The 18,239-nt window shown below is 33.9% G+C and overlaps 1 protein-coding gene across 12 annotated transcripts in view; it reads right to left on the bottom strand.

The window, feature by feature from the left end:
* LOC146995977 (uncharacterized) overlaps nt 1-18,239 on the bottom strand; it is a 220,863-nt gene that overhangs the window by 53,874 nt on the left and 148,750 nt on the right. Inside the window, exon 4 of one of the 12 annotated variants that reach the window (XR_015042732.1) lies at nt 15,798-15,871. The exons of the other annotated variants lie outside the window; for them this stretch is intronic. The gene's annotated coding sequence lies outside the window, so the exon portion shown is untranslated. Of the gene's footprint in view, nt 1-15,797; nt 15,872-18,239 lie in introns of those variants that run through there. 12 annotated transcript variants of the gene reach the window in all.

The raw sequence follows: 18,239 nt of genomic DNA, 5'->3' as shown, positions 1-18,239 counted from the left end.
GAATGGAGTTAGAAGATAATAAGACACGGGTCTCTTGCTGTAGGAAAAAAACTGAAGGTATGCGCCAAAGGAAGTTTTTTTTTCATTAATTTTAAAGTAATAAAAAATCAGAAAGGTTTCAGGTTTTATATTACGCTCACGGAGGCTTTTTTTCATTCACATGCATACAAATTTCATGAATACAAATTTCATTCACACACGCATTCATTCACACAAATTTCGAGAACATTTGAGGTAATATATTTAGAAACAGCACATCTTTAGAATTTTCGATACACAGTCTCATGTACTGGAAATAAAAATAATTTTCCCCCCTACAGTGTTGCCACTGTTAGCTTTGAAGTCGTAGAGTTTTTTGATAAAAAAATCATTAAAAGTTTAAAAATGTGATAAAGATAATAAAACAAAGCGAAATTCAAAGATTCGGTCTTCCAGATGCCCATATTTTAACAAAGGACTAAGTTATTCTAAAGTTTGATGGCTCTAGGTTACGCTGATCTTTAACACTGCAAGAAAAATACATACGTTCATTTTTTATTATTTAATTTCTTTACATAGAATACAGTGCGATCATATTCGGTGGTACAATTCGAAAAGTGATAGAGCCGTTTGTAGTGATTGTAAAATGCTACTTCGAGACTAATAGCCTTTCTGCGCTAGCTTCCTTTTGGGTTAATAATAATTTAAAATTTTATATTTGTATTCCATTTCAATTTTTGCTTTCTTTTGCCGGAACGTAGGAAAAACTACTGTCATAAACTATCAGAATGAAGCTATTTCTACGGGAAATCCAAAGGTAGAAAATCAGCATGATAACGAAAAGTAACAGCTGATAATTAAAAAATATTTATGATTCCAAAGATTTTTTATTCGCATATTTTAGTTCTATATGCTTAATTTAAACGTTCAGAATCTAAAATACATAAGTATTGTTAAATCCTCCATTGAAACCAAATTACTGAATCCCAAATACATATTAAATATTTGCCTACTAATCTTCTGTTTCACATTGAGTCCGATCGAAATAAAGAAAACAATATGAACAAAATTTTCGCTTTCTAATTTGAAAGGTTTTCTTTTTCTGAATCCTGACTCAATTTAAAAAAATTAACTTAGCTCCCAAATTAATTTAATTGAAAATTTATATGAATTGTTTAGAAATTTAGATGAATTTACTATATTCTGTTAAATATAATATAGATTAATCGTCCTTTCTGTGTCTTATTAAAATTCTGTCCGGGTAACTAAGATTTTGCTTACCGTAGAAGCTTTGTTTCTTTAATGGCAAGTCTACTCTCGATTGAGAAATCATGACCTGTATATCATGACCATGAATTTGTGGAATACTACCTATTCTACTTATTCATAGTATCGTAACATGGAAAATTGTCATGTATACTTACTAAAAATTTATCCACGGAGCTTAAAGAAAATCCATCTTCAAAGGCGAATTTTCCCAGAACAAATACATTTTTCGTCGGAGTTTATAGGGCAATATATTCTGAGTTGTATATATATTTTTAGTTGAAAAACCTTGCAGGTTTATACTTAATTCGATGCAAAAAACTCTCTAAATTCTAAAAAATATTTTAGAATTTAAGAAAAAATTCCGCTCATTTTATAAAGCGTGATGGATTGCCATCACGCATATTTGTTTGCACTTTTAGAAAAGGCAGAAAATTCATCAAGAGGGAACAAACCCACATAAACATATGGAAATAGGAAAACAATTCCGCTGATGGGAACGGTCAAGTACAGAACTATGCTGTAAGGCGTATGCATGCATGTATATACATTCCAAATGCATGGTTATCTCTTCCTTATTCTTTACCGGAAAAACCTTTCCTTCACCCACTAGTTTGCGTAAGGTATCACATTAATTGCGCCTCCTTCTAAGAATTATTCTATAATCACCACTTTGCCCCGAAGAGTTAACGCACAGTTGTTTGTTTAAAAGAAGGAGGTTTTTGAAAAACATTTTCTCTTAAGTTTGGTAGCGTCTTCAAAGTTTTATGCTGCGAAAAGGCAAGAAAAAACTGGCGGTCAGCAGGTTAGCAGTTAATTATGTTAGATTGTATTTAATTTCAAAATCCATTAATTCTTCGAGTAATAGTTTGTTTCGATATATTCGGTTTCAAACTGAAAATACGTACACTGACTGAATAAGTTTGGTCAGGTTTGCATTTATCAAACAATGTAAACTTGCTTCTCTTTCGTTAAATATTAATAATATAAATATACATCTTATATATATATATATATATACATAAAAGTTAAATTTCAAATCAGAATAAAATAGAATATAGTATCCTAGGAAACCAATTTAAAAGGATAAATTATAGAATGAAGTAAAATGTAAATTGAAATGTTAAATATGTTGAAATTTTTTAGAACTATTTTAAACTAAAAACTATGAAAATGCAAATTAATTATTCATTTTAATGATTCAAATGGACTCGTAAAGGGCTAATAATTCAAAGCACTAAAATTAAAAAAAAAAAAAAAAAAAAAAAAAAAAAAAAAAAAAAAAAAAGAGTAAAGACTCGTTTCAATTCGTCCACTTGACATTTGGAGCACCAAAAGTAAAAAAAAAATAAAAATAAAAATAAAAATAATAAATAAATAAATAAATAAAATAAAAAATTAAAACAACGTAGAAAGTGAATCGACGCAAAATGCCAAAACGAAACTAACAACCCTCCTGAGCTAACGCTCCTTTCGGCTATAAAATCTGAAAGGATTCAGATTTTAAATTACGTCCAGAGGGGCGTTTTTGTAACATATTGTGTGTTACCTTTATTTATTAAATATCATGTTCTTCGCAAGTATACTAGGAAGTTCGGAATAGTGTCCTAACCAAAGCAAAATAAAATTAAAAAAAATAATAATAATAATTAAAAAATCTGAAAGTTTTCTGATTTTACATTACGTCGAAAGGAACTTTTTTTAACGTTTTCTGTGTTACCATTATTTATTAAATATGATCTTCGCACTTCAACCATAAATTTCAGTTCAACAGCAATATCGCAAAATAATTTTAAAATGAGCATATCTTTAGAATTTCCGATACAGAGTCTCGCGAGCTGGAGATAAAAATGTTTTTTTCGTACAGTGTCGCAATTGCTCGCTTTGAAATAGTTTAGTTTGTTAATCAAACATTCGTTGAATTGCTACGAAACATAATAAAACAAATTTCAAACTCAACTTTGGGCTTCCGCACGCCTATATTCTATGAAAGTTTTACGCTATTCAAATTTTATGGTCTCAGAATGCCTACAGTGCAATATACATGCACCGCTTTGCTTTATAAAAGCAACGCAGTTTTGTTCAAAGTAAGTTTGTACGAGTGCTAAAAACCGATTTTTAAAAATCTTTTATATCATGCGAAACGTAGAAAAAGACTGGTGAGTAGGTTATCGTTGTTTTAAGAGATGATTGGAATATTGTATACTTTTTTAGACAGACAAAAGAATTAAGATTCGTTCATTGATCAATATTCAATTTTAATATTTTCTTTTCAGTCTTTACGAGTGAGACTTAGTTCATGTGTTCTTATCTCTAGGTGTGAAGTTCTTTCAATTGGCACTTTAAATCAGCAACTTCATATTGTCTCCTGGGTTTAAGCGGGTGGTGTTCGGACCCGAGGACAAATATCCAGAACCGACCGCATAGCGGGAGGAGACCTGCTGTTTGATCCAAAGCCCGAACTGCCGGTTCCCTGACCCGGGGGTCGGATGCCTGGAATCGGCTGGAAAACACTGTAAGCGACGTGAACCGTGCGCGGGACATTGTCGTAAGCAGTGGAGGAAGGCAGGAAACCCGACGTTTGATCCATGGGCAGGGGCTGTGGGAATGGCTTCAGGTTCGCCTGCTTGCGTCTCCCACAGCTCAGCGTCAGCCTCCTCGTGGCCCCGCTGGAAACTATACGATGTCTTGGTCCAAGCCCTGGCTCGTATAATCTAATGACGCTGGGCAAACCGATTCCAGGGGATCGACTGTTGGGAATTTCCGGAACCGACCATTTATGGGAGGAGCCCTGGGGTTCTCTCAGACCCCTGGGTAGACTTGTGTCCTGACAGCGTCGGTCTCTTAGGGTATATAATCAGACTTCACAGGACTAGAACCATAGGTCTATCCTATGGTAGTTGCAGGCTTGGCAGGGACCGTACTAGTACTGTCGTGTCTGTTGCCTTCGCTATAGGGACACTCTCATGTAGATATTAAGCGCTGTGCCGGGGGGACCACTCCCCACGCAGCCCGCAGTGTGATGAATTGTTGCGATGAACATGAGAAGTCTCTGCAAGCTGTTCGGTGCGTTGGCGCCCCGCCGGCACAGTCGTCCGAGGGAGGCTGTGAATCATGCTAAGGCGCTCTAGAAGCAGCCAGGTAATATAGCCCGACTTGGTGTTAATGTCTCCTTAACTACGTATTTGCGTTTGTAATGCGAATCTGTTTTTGTAAGTATCATGTATTTGTTAGCGCTGGTGACAGCGCATTTGTAAATATCTTGTATTTGCGTATTCTCGATTGTATTGTGTATTTGCTTCCGTAGAACTGTGTACCTGTAGATATTAATATCAGCGTATCTGTAAAAATCATGCATTTACTCCAGTATTGACACCTGTAAGTATTGTATTGTAAGCACTTATATCGGTGTATTACCAGAATAATCCACAACACCAGCATTTCTATAATAGCATAATTATTTACATAATAGGAATGTCAACATGCATAGCTATTGTCCCCCTATTTATGATTTCTATACAATATTATAATCGATGAAACTGTAATGTGTATCTGCTTTTAATGTATCTACATTAGGGTATTTGTATATGTGTAATTGCGTACTTGCTTTCGAATTGCGAATTTGCTTTTTTTTTTTTTTTTTTAAAAAAAAAATAAGTATCATGCAATTGTAAGTATTAGTGCCAGCATATTTGTAAATATGATGTATTTGCGCATGTATATGCATGTATATGATGTATTTGCGCATGTGTTAGAAACTGTATTACGTATTTGCTAATGTAGGAATTGTGTACTTGTAATAACTAGCATCAGCGTATCTGTAAATATTGTGTATCTGCTCCAGTCTTGTGAACTTGTAAGTACTGTAAGTACCGCATTTTGTTACTGTCATTCTTTCTCCTGCCTTCTCTCTCTGTTACTCTTCTATGTTTATTTATATTTATATGCACCTTTGTACAATCACAGCATTATGTTATTCTATCACCAATGTAAATCTGAAACCGCTCCAGTATGATACTGTTACCTCTATGTTTCAAATCATTATAAATTCCCGGTGGAGCCTTCTATGGCTCCAGGGAGTTAATGCTTCTAAATAGGGGAGGACGCGGGACACATGCCTGCTTACCTATGTTAGACACCAAGCGTCCCCGTCCTCCGTCACCTGTTACCTGTTAATGTCTCCTGTGTTTGGCGCATAAGGCCTTGAGAGGTTTGTCCAGAAATTCATTACCAATAACTTCATATTAGATATAAAGTGTAGAGAACATATAGGTGGGCCTCCTGATTGAAGGAAGGGCTAAAAAGGGAAACATTGCATGTCTTTTTAAGGCATGTCAAGTTTTGAGTGCTATTTGTTGTAATAGTCAATATAATGTGCAATTACCTTTTCGTGATTTTTCTTATAAATATCAGTTTAAATTAATTCACTAGTAATAAATATGTGTCTGCAAAACTGAAGGAAATTACCTTTTTTTTTCTTTATTTCTTAGAGTTTGTTATTATAAGTCAGCAATTGAAAAATAGCACGCTAAAGAAATAAAGTAATTACATGGTGATTACGTCATGACTAATGTATTAGAAAATATTTAAAGAATGTTTAGAAAAATATAAGCCATAACAGGTCTAAATCTCAATCGTTCTGCAGTTTTATATGTGTTGTGTCGTAAATTTAAATTGTGTTAATATAATTTAATTAATTGCTATTAAGGTCTTTATTTAACAGAAATTATATAACGTGCTTATTTATCAAGTCTAAACATTTGTTCTGATAGCAGATTCCATGGTGCTGATAGACAAGCTTGCGAATATTCTATTTACTGAGTTGCGAACATTTCATTTCCTACCCTCCTCAAAATATTCCATAAATATTTAAAACATATGTATTATAGTAATCTAATAAGAGTGTGTGTGTGTGTATTTAATTATGGTTAAACACACTAGGGCTATCTTCCTAAGTCGAAGGATGCCTTCTAAGGACTTTCTAAGGGAAACTGGCTCGTATAAACGTTACACATGGGGAAAACTACAAAAACGCCCATGCAGCCAGCCCGTTCGTGGGACTCGAACATCGGACCGAACTGCCAGTGTTCAGCGACTTTACCGCTCGGCCGCTGGTACGCTCAGTAATCTAATAAGAAAACACAATAGTTAATCTCTATACATGTAAAAGTTGTTAAAAGAGCAAGTATCATTTCACATTCAGCACAAAGCTCTTCAGATTGCTTAAAAATTATTATTCCTCTTGTTTAGTATACTACAACTGCGCGTTACTATGAAGGATTTGGGTTTAAAAACAAAGTAAATAGATATTCCTTTCGAGTCTGCAACCTGTAGCTTTCTTATAATCTTCGGCATCGTAGAGTTTAAAATTTAAGTTTTCCATTTTAAGGGCTCTCTCTCTATATATATATATATGCTGAAGAATAAGTCTATATTTTCTTTCATCTTTTCCCAGTTAATACGTAAATCCGAAATAATAAGAGATTGAATTTTATTAACAGCTTTCCTTACAGATTTTATTTTCTCTTGTCATTTTTGCTGTTTCGTTATCCGATTCCTATCTTTATTGCTAGTGGCTCTGTTTTGATGGCTGTTGCGTGATACTCCTCATGTCTTCATTGCTGTTGCATGATCTGATTCAGGATTACTGTCTGTTATTCCCTAGTTCATTTCATCATCTAGTTGGAGGGACTGAAATTTGTTTGAGTGTTCGATCTCAGGATTGGTGGATTACCAAAATATATAAACCTGATATGCAGTAGTTCAATACACAACAGGCAAGTACATCATGACTAAGAAAACTCAGAATACTACGCAATCGTACGTTTACATCTCATATAACAAATATATTTGAAGAAAAGCTTTTCATTACATTTAATAAATTACAAATTAGTCCGTAATAGTCAACAAAATATACTTTTTTTTCGTTTAAAATGCAATTCTGCTCATTTTTTATTTTACTAATTTTCATTCAAATTCGCTAACATCAAATAGTAAAAAAACATATTTCACATTCACACTTAACAAAAATATTTTTAAACATCTTTTTCAGAAGTATGAATACTTCTAAAGCTTTTATCTTTCTTAAGATGTTTCCATATTCTAAGATCCATAATCTGGTTTTCTGATTAAGAAGTCTATTTATCTTTTAAAGCAGACGCATATCTTGTCAAGACATTAGACCTTTACGCAAAGACGCAATGTATATTTAACATTGGCATTTTTACAATCCATGCATTCAAAATCACTCCTATATTCCCGCTCTTTTTATCCTGATCTTATATATAGAGAAAATTGGATTTCGTTCCGATAAAATGTCCATAACCTTGGCATTAAAATATTTTATCACGTCAAGATAAATTCTTCACGATATTCTTCAGTCAAGTATTCTCTTAACCATTTCAAATTAAATTTTCCAGTTTTAAGAAAATGTTTATATTTTCCTCGATGCACTTCAGCAAAGCCACGCAATTTACCATTTTTAACTTTTATAGAAACTTTTATAGAAAGTTGAAAAGCACCATCACAAAACTTTTATTTTGTCTTTTGATAGCACCTTCATTCTTATCACGAGTCATTTCAGCATTGTAAGTAATAATCTTATATTATTTCAGCCGGTAACGGTGATTAAATTTCGTCTTTTCATAAAGCATTTAACTTTATTTATACACCTAAAGTTTTCGTGTGCATTTGATGCATGCATTCAACCAGTATACCACCTCTGATTTTTTCCTTACATTCTTGATACCGGTTTTAAGTTTCGTGGCATCTATTACATCTAGAAATTTTGATTTTGCTTCTCCAAAAAACCTCTGGCTTTATTTCGATATAATAAAAAAAACATGCTCCTCTCTTTCTCTTTCTTTATCACGTTTCAGCGAAATAAATATTTCATCTGCCTTTTGCACTTTTAAAAACTCATCAAAGGAGAGTTCAATATTATTTTTTGTTGAATTCCGTTCTTTTTCCCAGTTGCATAGAAACCTCCATTCCAGAGCTTGTGAAACAATCATACGAAATAAAGGCTCTTGTGCAAAGATAGTCTTCTTTTTTTAGTTCCACCTATTCTAGTTGACCCTTAAACCATTGTCTAATTATCACTTATCAATAGTCGAGGTTTATTAACCGACTCAGTGTTCATCAAGAACTCAGGCTGCATGCCCTTATGAATTTTTACATCTATTTTCTCTAGCTTGGTATTAGCCTCTTCCCGCAGGGTGTGTTGTCCTAGACCACGACAAGATTCGAAATTCTTTAATTTGTTTCATTCTTTGTTGTCAAAAATAGCTATAAACTCTTAATCAGGTTACACCAAGAAGACATAGTCAACCTCTCAAATACAACAAAAATGTTCTGGGTGACTGCATAGAAAATAACGGAATGGGGACTGTTGCTGCCTGGCTATAAGCAATCAAAGCAATACGCAATGATAACAAACAAATAACATTCGAAAATGCGCAAAGTGAAAAGTCACAGAAGCGAGGCGCCTTCGACGAAGAAGCTCCGAATGATCCTGGCATTGATATCGACCTTGGGCTCTTCAGTAGTTGACAGTACGTTGCTTCTGGGATCAGTTTCAATTATCTCTGCACCTTATGCTTTGCCAAGGAGATTAAAATGCAGACAGGAAAACTTTTCTAACATTTTTCATCTACGCGTAAATAAAGCTTGTCTAGCAAATGGCGATCCTGCTGGCAAAGCATGAGCATGCCTATAAAACACTGAAATATACATTTTTCTATGACGTTGACTGAAAAGAAAACTCTAGCGCGAAATACATCTGTTAAGCAAGTCTATTATCTGATTATTGTTGATGTGAAGTATGTATTAATTTTCAAGTTTATTTTACAAATTCCAATACTTTGCATTTTTACTGCAGTCACTCAATCGCGAGATTGATGTTTAGAAATTTGGCTATAGGCCCTGAAGCATCAGCTCAACAGGCTTACATGCGGTTGATATTCTTAAAGAAATCAAGGATTTCATAGACAAACAATAAATATACCACGAAGCGCATCTGAAGCCGTAAAGAATTCCCTTTGCAACATTTCTTGGAGTCTGAAGAACGTTTCACGCAGATTACGTTAAATACTCCGCCCGATAGGAGTAGGTTTATCATTAGAATGAGGTTTCTTTCAAGATTTACCGAGATGGTAACCCTAATCCCTCAACCGTGGCAACAATACAGTGAACAATCACGAAACTATATTCGGTCGCTTTAGATTTGTTTAACCAAAAAAAAAAAAAAAAAAAAAAAAAAAAATGTAACCTATATCTTGTATCCAGTAATAGCTCTTCTTATAAGTTCATATTTCTCATAGTAGTTCTGAAATGTATACAGGCGTTTAATTTGAAAGTGTATTTATACACCTGAAGTGCGACATACGAGGCTATCGCGACGTAACACAAGTATAGAGGAGGATCCTTTGGCTGTAGGAATCGATATGAATTCGTCAAAGGGTCTTGAAAACCGCGAATATCAAGCTTTTTTTAATGGTCATTTGATGAAAAAAAATATGTAGGAATAAACTCTTACAATTATTAAACAAATACGAGTTTTTACAATAAGAAAAGGTACATATCATAAAGTTAAAAACAGCCTATAGCGGTAATAAAATGTGCAATGCTATAGAGATTAAAGTAACCTGCAGCGGTTATATGTCATAAAGTTTAAAATAACTAACGTACATCCAACTAAAATTCTACTATCCTCTGAAATTATATTCGATAAACACGTATCCGTACGACAACCCGAATGAAAGGCAATTATTATGACAATTATTATTATCATCATTATCATGTAATATATCCAAACCTTTATTGCTTCGAAACCTTTAAATTTAGATTTTGTTGCAAAACAAAACTTTTTTTTGCACACCTGAATCTGAATAGTTTGAATTGTAGGAGTATTTGGTGTATTTAATTATGCCAAAGCACACTAGGGCTATCTACCTAAGGGGAAGGATGCCTTCGTGGAGGACCTTCTAATGAATTGTAGGAGAAGTAGTGACTTATATAAGGTATTTGTGTTGAGAATGGTCAGCATTCGAATTAAGTAAGTTTGAAGAAATTTAACTGTTTTACTGATTTAGTGTATTAATATTGATATTATAAGTGCTGTTATGAAATGTTCGAATGGTTGCTTTGAAATAACGGCTTGAGTGCGAATGCAGGCAGTTGAACAGTTTTATTGCTACAATTGTTGACTCTAAATGTAATAGACGATAAATACGTTTTCATGTGTAAACTGTAACATTAGATTTTGCTGTACATATGAATAAGAACTGGCGGAAAGTCGCTTTCAGGTAACGCTTATCCTCCAGTTACGAAGTGCACAAAAACCAATACGAAATTTGATGGCTCTAGGTATCTTTGTTTTTCACAATGCGAGCAAAATACATACGTTTATGCAGATTTTTCATCATTTAATTTCTTTAAATGTAGTAAAGAAAGATAATACATTTAATTGCTAATTTGGAATACTGATATAGCCTATTACAGTGATTCGGCGCATAATCTCGTTCCGAGACTAGAGCCCTTCTGAGCTAACGCCCTTCTGTGCTAAAAATAAAGATCAAGAGTCAAGAATAGAGGTTAGGTTAGGTTATGTAATTACGGCAAAGCCTCGAGGGCTATCTGCCTAAGAGGAGGGATGCCTTCGTGGAGGACTTTCTAAGGGAAACTGGGTCGTATACACGTTACACATGAGGAAAACCACGAAAACACTCATGCAGCCAAACCGTTAGCGGGATTCGAACCTCGGACCGAACTACCAGTGTTCAGCGACTTTACCGCTCGGCCGCTGGTGAACCCGTCGAGAATAGAGAGAAAGTGCGTTTTGCCGGTATGGGCAACCTCAGAGTGATATTCTGAAGATTTGTTCCTGTTGTTTGTTTGAAAATCCTATTATTAAATTGCTGAAAACAGGGTAGCTAATTTTTTACATTTAAAAATTCTAAATAAAATGCTTCATATAGTCAAAATGTATTTGTTTTGATGAGCAAAGTTTTTTATTTCAAGAATCTTTATTTAATATAATACTAAAGCATAGAGAAATTTATTTTATTGTGGAATATGGAACAGAAATATATACTTTATCGCCGGTCTTTCTATGCGATGAAGCTCTTTTCATCTGTATTGCAGGAATCCGTCATATTAGACGTACTCATTTAAAATATTGAAATATTTATTCCTGATAAGTTATCAAAATTATTTTGAGGCATTCGTTTTTTTGCATTTCGAGCAGGTGCAATTATAAATTTAGATTATTCATCGAATTCTTTTAATCGTTTAGTAAATTTAATTTTAATAATTAAGTTTTGAACGTTAAATCGTTGTGTTTAATGTTAACGACAGCAAGTAAATTTATAGTAAAAAAATCTCGCGCAGTAATATTGTACAGCTAACATTTCTACTCAGTTCAAATATAATTTAAAGTTTCTTCAAATATGAAGCTATGGTGGACTGTAACTAGTTCCTAGAAAGAGACCAAGCCAAAATTACGTTATAAAAAGGCGTGTCCAAGCCTAGGACAAGTAAAGAATGTCTTGATTTCTCCAGCATGTCCTAGGATTCAGCCTTAAATTTTTGTAATTTAATTTCTATTTTAATGAAATTTTAGCCAAGAAAACCTTTTATTTAGGTTTAACATAGTTATGTTAACAAAACAATACTTATTTACTATCGTTTTTATGAGTATACTGTTACAAAGCTGGTATTATTAGTATTGGTGAATATTAGTATTTTTTGCTATTTTAAAACCTGTTCTTTTAGACGAAAGGTTTGCAAGACTTCTTGCGCAATAATATGCAAAATTTAGAACTTCTGTTTTTATTTTTCTTACATGCGTTTTACTTTGATACTTTAATCGTATGATTTAACTGAATCGACATCTTTATTGAAAAATTGGTTATTAAAAAATATAACGATACGAAAAAATCAGATTTAAAAGAGACTAGACGAGAATCAGTCATCACTGCAGCACGGATTTTCTAATCCCGTTTAATTTATAAGTGCATAACAACAAACGGAAATCAATAAATCAACTCCAATAATAAATTTAATTGTTACAAAAATGTAACGGGTCTGGTAAAACTGTACTGGAAACGGTTTTCCTTAAATTTGTTCTGTCAGGTCTTATCGTTCCGTCGATTAGATACGAAACACAACTTTCTTACTGTAACACAGTAAATCGGCGATAACTGAGAACAGATGTTTGTTTAAATGCTATGCGAAGCATACTTCTTGGACATGTTGAGTGAGCTATGAAACATAATCGTCTCATATTGGTTTACCCGTTTCGTAACTCTTCCAATGTAAATTGAGATTTGGGTTTCGAGACTGCAGTTAAATTTAATGATTCTATTTGCTTTTCCAAAAATCTGCATAGTGACTAACCTTTTTTCTTAATTCCCTGCAAAAGATCAACAAATTGCTTTTATACCCTATTTCTGCAACCTCGCTGAAGGTGTTTAGAAATAATTTCAAGTATTTCATTATGTAAAGATCAATTGGATTCCTTTTAGATTGAGCTAAAAAAAATCATTCGCAATGTAGCAATGAAATAGTGCACCTTAGTCTGAATTACAATTTCATCCTGAACATAAGGCACTCGCTTTCCGCTCTTCTGAGTAGCTGGTTTACTGTCGGCGGGTCTCTTCTTATTGCAAATCTATCAAAAATGCAAACATTTTTATATAGGCACAAATATTGTGCCAAGTTGTTTGCGGCCGCAATATATTTACTGGAAATAAAATGAAGATTTAATCTGCCTCGGCTGCCAGTTTCCTATTCATTATAGAATGGTATTTTACTCAATTAAAATTCTTGCTCTTTATTACGGATTCAACCTTCTACTTTCGATACCATCAGTATGAAAGTTCTTTTTTATTACATACATATGTAGTCATTATGTATTTATATATTATATATACATATGCAGAAAGAGAGAAGGAAACGAAAGGATTTTTGAGGTATCATAATGGTAAAACAATAATATCGTGACCCTGATGTAATAAAGATGAACTCATGTCACGTTAAATAAAGTTTTTGCAAATATTTTGAATATAGCAAATGATAAAATTTACTTCTATTTCGCAGTGGCAATTATTTCTTAAAATATTTTACAAGAACAAAGAAGCATTATTTAATCTCACATTTCAAGCATAATTAACACATAACACACACATGATTAATATAGTGCATTCACAGTTCAAAAATAATTAACATATAACTCACAGCTGATAAACATATCGATCTGACGATCCAAATATAATTTAGTTGAAGCATAATATTGATCAAAAGCATTCCGGGATGTTAAAATATTATTTTCTTCTGATAAAATATTGTTGCGTGGGTATGGATTCGTAATAAATTGAATGTACACAGTTCCGATGAGAGGTTGATAAAATTCATTTTACCAAAGAAAACACCTCAGAATTCTGGAACTTTCCCCCAAAAAAGTCGTCATACAAATCTTCACAGTACCACAGAGTACAAACAGTAGTACACTTCAAACTAAAAATTTTAAAGACAACATAATGCAAGGTTCATCTAAAGAGCGAAGCTAACCCGGAGATATTTCAGTACTTTGAGTTCACTCTTACATATCCCCCCACTTTCAAAGAAAAACAGGCTTGGCGACAGAAAAGACTTTTCGCAAAAGCATTACTGCAGTATCAAGGAAATTTTAAATGTAAAATTAAAAAATATGCATACCAAAATTATGAGGATATAAAATATGTAAATTAAAATCATAAAGTAATCATAATAATATATAATATAAATCATAAATAATAAATTTTCTAGACAGCGTCATATATAGCTTCATCTATCTCGTATGGGCCCACCAGCGGCCGAGCGGTAAAGTCGCTGAACACTGGTAGTTCGGTCCGAGGTTCGAATCCCGTGAACGGGCTGGCTGCATGGGTATTTTTGTGGTTTTCCCCATGTGTAACGTATATACGAGCCAGTTTCCCTTAGAAAGTTCTCCACGAAGGCATCCCTCCCCTTAGGCAGATAGCTCTAGTGTGCTTTGCCATAATTAAATACACCACAACCACCACCATCTCGTATGATTAGCGTAACACTGACGACGTAGCTGATTCGGAACTTGAAGTTTTGAGACCTTTTGCTTCTTTATAGCTCCTGAGATATATAGAGTTTTTTCCCCCTCGTCGTGAAACTGAGCAGTGCAATGTAGCAAAAGAGCTTAAAATGAAAAATAAAGAACAATTAACGCTAGTGCTAATATGACTTTTAGTCTCTGAAGGGGTAAGGTAGAATTTTTGCTAGTCGCCTTTCAAAATTGGTCGCTACATGAGTCACTGCATTTTTAATTGGTGGGTAATTGACGGTTAATTCAAAACTAAAAAGGTAAATGACTACCAATGATAGTGATATGCAAGTTTCAAATGCTTGGGGTGACTTCGATTTTATAGTTCAAATGAAGCAGATTTATTTTTAAAGTGAATATCGCAAAATAACTCATCCTGACTTTAGCGATTAAGAGTAAAAAAAACACATTGTAGTGAATTAACTTTTTCCGGTTTATGTTATTATTATTATTAAGTGAGAGATTAATTCATCGCTAATTTAAGACGTTCTAATACACACATTCAAAACATATATACACATAATTAATCAATAGTCACCGCTAAAGAAATAAAACTGGTGTACTCGTGAATTTTCATTTTGGAATAATTTCTTGTAAATTACATGTGCTTGTTGAAGGTTTCTTGGAAAGCCAATTTTTTGGCTCGTTTTGAAATAGTGATGGGCAGAATACGAAAATGTTTTCATTGTTCTTTCGGTCTCAGAAAATTTCGTCGCTTTCATATTTTCTACTTGGACTTACATTCTGTCAAACTATTTTAAGCCTCCCAGTACAGTCAACTACATTCGACTGCCGGAACACGTCCTGCGGAACGCACTACAATAGCGGCGATCAGCGAAAGGAGACAGAAACTTCATTAATTGGTACTTTTACGTCACGAGCAACGCAATCGCAAATTAGTGCCTCAGAATGCAGTGCACCGTTATTCCTGGTTTTTCAAAGTGTGTGACGCATAGTACTCAAAGTAAAATTAGGTTCTTTTAACAAGAAAAAGCACAGAAGAGCTCTCAGTCTACAGGGAATTCTGCTCTCAATAAGGGACGTTTAAAACCAGCTAGGTCATATTAAAGCCACACATAGGAAAAAACAACAAGTAAGCCTGGGTTTGGATTCAGGTCCAGTTACCAGCATTTGAAGGTCTTTATAAGCGCTCGGTAACTGACCGAATACGCAGTATCTAAAAGCTACTTGCCACAACTTTCTGCTCATATGTACAGCAATATCTGATGTTACCGGTTACGCATAAAAAATATATTTAGCATCATATTACATTTTGAGCAGAAAATTGTAGCAATAAAACTGTTCTTCTGTCTGTATTTATACTGAAGACGCTATTATAAAGGAAACACTCGAACGTTTCATCACAACATCTATAATATCAGTATTATAATACACTAAATCAGTAAAACAATTCAAATTCTTCAAACTTACTTTACTAGAATGCTGACCATTCTCAAAACAAATACCTCATAAAAGTCATTACTTCTCCTGCAATTGAAACTAAAGAAAGGTCTGCAAAGAAAAAAAAAAGTTTTGTTATACAAATAAGCTTTATAAGTTTCGAAGTAATAAAGGTTTAATACATTATATAATTATGATGATAATAATAATTGTCACACATGCCCCGCCTATTCGGCACTATACGGATCGGTCCCAGATGAGATGTCCTTATTTTAGGCAAGTTGTAGGTGACCAGACGAGCATCTCCGAGTTGTATATATGTGGTGCACGGGGAGTCTGCATGTTCTCAAAGGAAAAAAAAAAATATGCTACCGGCCCAGGGCCCCATTCCGAGTCAGCAGACTTAAGAGTTTTCTCTGTAACCACTACTACCAGCAGCGCATGGGGTCAACACTCCCGGTTCCCAGGAATTAAAGTGGCGGGAAACATGCAAGCCACCAGGATTTGCTAATCTTCAGTATTTCTACCTATGAATACCGCCATCGTCTGCCGTATTCTCTGGAACAGTTCTTAACACTAATCCGCCCAACCTGGGCGGCATCTGACACCTGTACAAGTGAATTGGTTGGTCTCGCGTTGGTCTCCCCCGCTGTCGAGACTGCTAAGGTATAGCTGCGAACCAGTACAAGAAAGACTGCCAGCCAAATGGCGGTAAGATAAAAGTAATCACCAGATTTAATTACGAGTAACAAAGTAAGTCACTTGTTTAAAAATCGAGCGCCGAATGATTTATAGCGTATGTTTGGTGTGCGACTTTCTTATTGGTGAGGGATCAAAAGTAGTCAGGTTGCTATTTATACCAGGGCGAAATTTTAAAGGAAGCACTCGAACATTTCAGCAATGAAAAACCTAAAATACTGCTTCTTTTAAAAAGCATTTCTGAGTGCAAATTTACATTTAGATTATAAATTTAATGATGAAAATATGAGATTTTTATTTTTCTGGGAAACGAATAGAAACCTGGTTTTAAGAAAATGATTTCTGAGTACCGAGAAAGATTCTAATCACTAAATGACACTTTGTCTCGAGTTCCTTAGAGAGCGAGACAATTACGATCCTGACAGAGCGAAAAACGTGTGTACAGAGATTAAACGCATATGTCTTTTCTCACAATTTTATGATCTTGAATCCTAGAGCAGATAATTGAATATCACTGAAACTCTGCGAGCCAGATGATTGAAAGTGGAGAAGCCAGAGAAACAGACAGGAATGCTTCTTTACTTGTGATCTGTGTCACATAATTATCTGACATGAATTCATAGTACCATATTTTCAGATAAAAATGAAAAAAAAAATAATGACTAAATCCAGAAATAAATTTCGACGTGAAAAGAGAATTTTAAAGGTATGTACCCCGTGAGACTAAGGTTTGCTTCATTCTTCAAGTATCTAATTGCCCAGAAGCAATATTCACCGAAGCAATCATAAACTAGGTAAACTGAATGATCTGTCATATACACCGAATCTTGGAAACAATGTTACACAACAGTGTTTGGAACTTTTGGTTTGAATTCATCACCATAAATCATGAAGTTACGCTTTAAAAAATAATGAAACGGGCATAGACACTCATAAGTTAAAAAGTTATTAAAAGTTTGAAATATCAAAAGAAAATTCCACCTGACAGAATGCCTCCATCAAGCATTGCACAGCGGAGACTTTTATGCAAGAAGACAAAGCATACTTTATTTCCCGCAGGTATTCTAGATAGTACTGAGAATTTTAAGTAAAAATAAAATCTCGTAGACTAAAAATTCACTTGTTGATCATTACGGTGATCTAAACAATTTTTTATTTTAACAAATTTACCAAAGGACGGAGAGTAATCTTTCTTGACTTTAAGGCGTCATGAAATCTCTTGTACCCTGTTTATATATAAACACTCAGAGCATATGTCTAAACAACAACATTCAAGTGGTATATTTAGTACATACTCAAGTATGCATCTTTAGGTAATTTAAAGCGAAACATACTCGTGGAGAATTAAAATGTTTAGTGTAGGCGAATGGTAAGACACTTACCATCATTATTACTACTTTCAATTGTACTTTTGTTTCGAATTTCATTTGATATAAGATTTTTCTTAATCAATCCAAACATGTTTTCTGTTAAATACATTTTTTTAAATTTTTGCGAAATATTTGGAATTTGTTCTGCCATAAATATCAATGGTAAGAAAGAAATCTGGAAACTTTTTGCATAAGCTCTATTTAAAATCACTCAGTATACGATGCTGTCTCTGACTGATATTGGTCCTCGTTGGAAATTCTAGAATGCGTGGACAAAACGTGTTTTGTCATATTTTACTTTTGTGAAATTTAAATCAACCTATTTTTGTATAATATTTACACAAGTAGATCTTCCGTATTGATGAAACATTTTAGCATGCTCTAACTAAAAGCACAAACGAAATTATTTC

The sequence above is a fragment of the Stegodyphus dumicola genome, chromosome 8 (assembly GCF_044657685.1).
Source record: "Stegodyphus dumicola isolate Sdum_Otavi_A_Nest chromosome 8, ASM4465768v1".
Taxonomy (NCBI): Eukaryota; Metazoa; Arthropoda; class Arachnida; order Araneae; family Eresidae; genus Stegodyphus; species Stegodyphus dumicola.
This window is presented reverse-complemented; position numbering and strand designations above follow the sequence as displayed.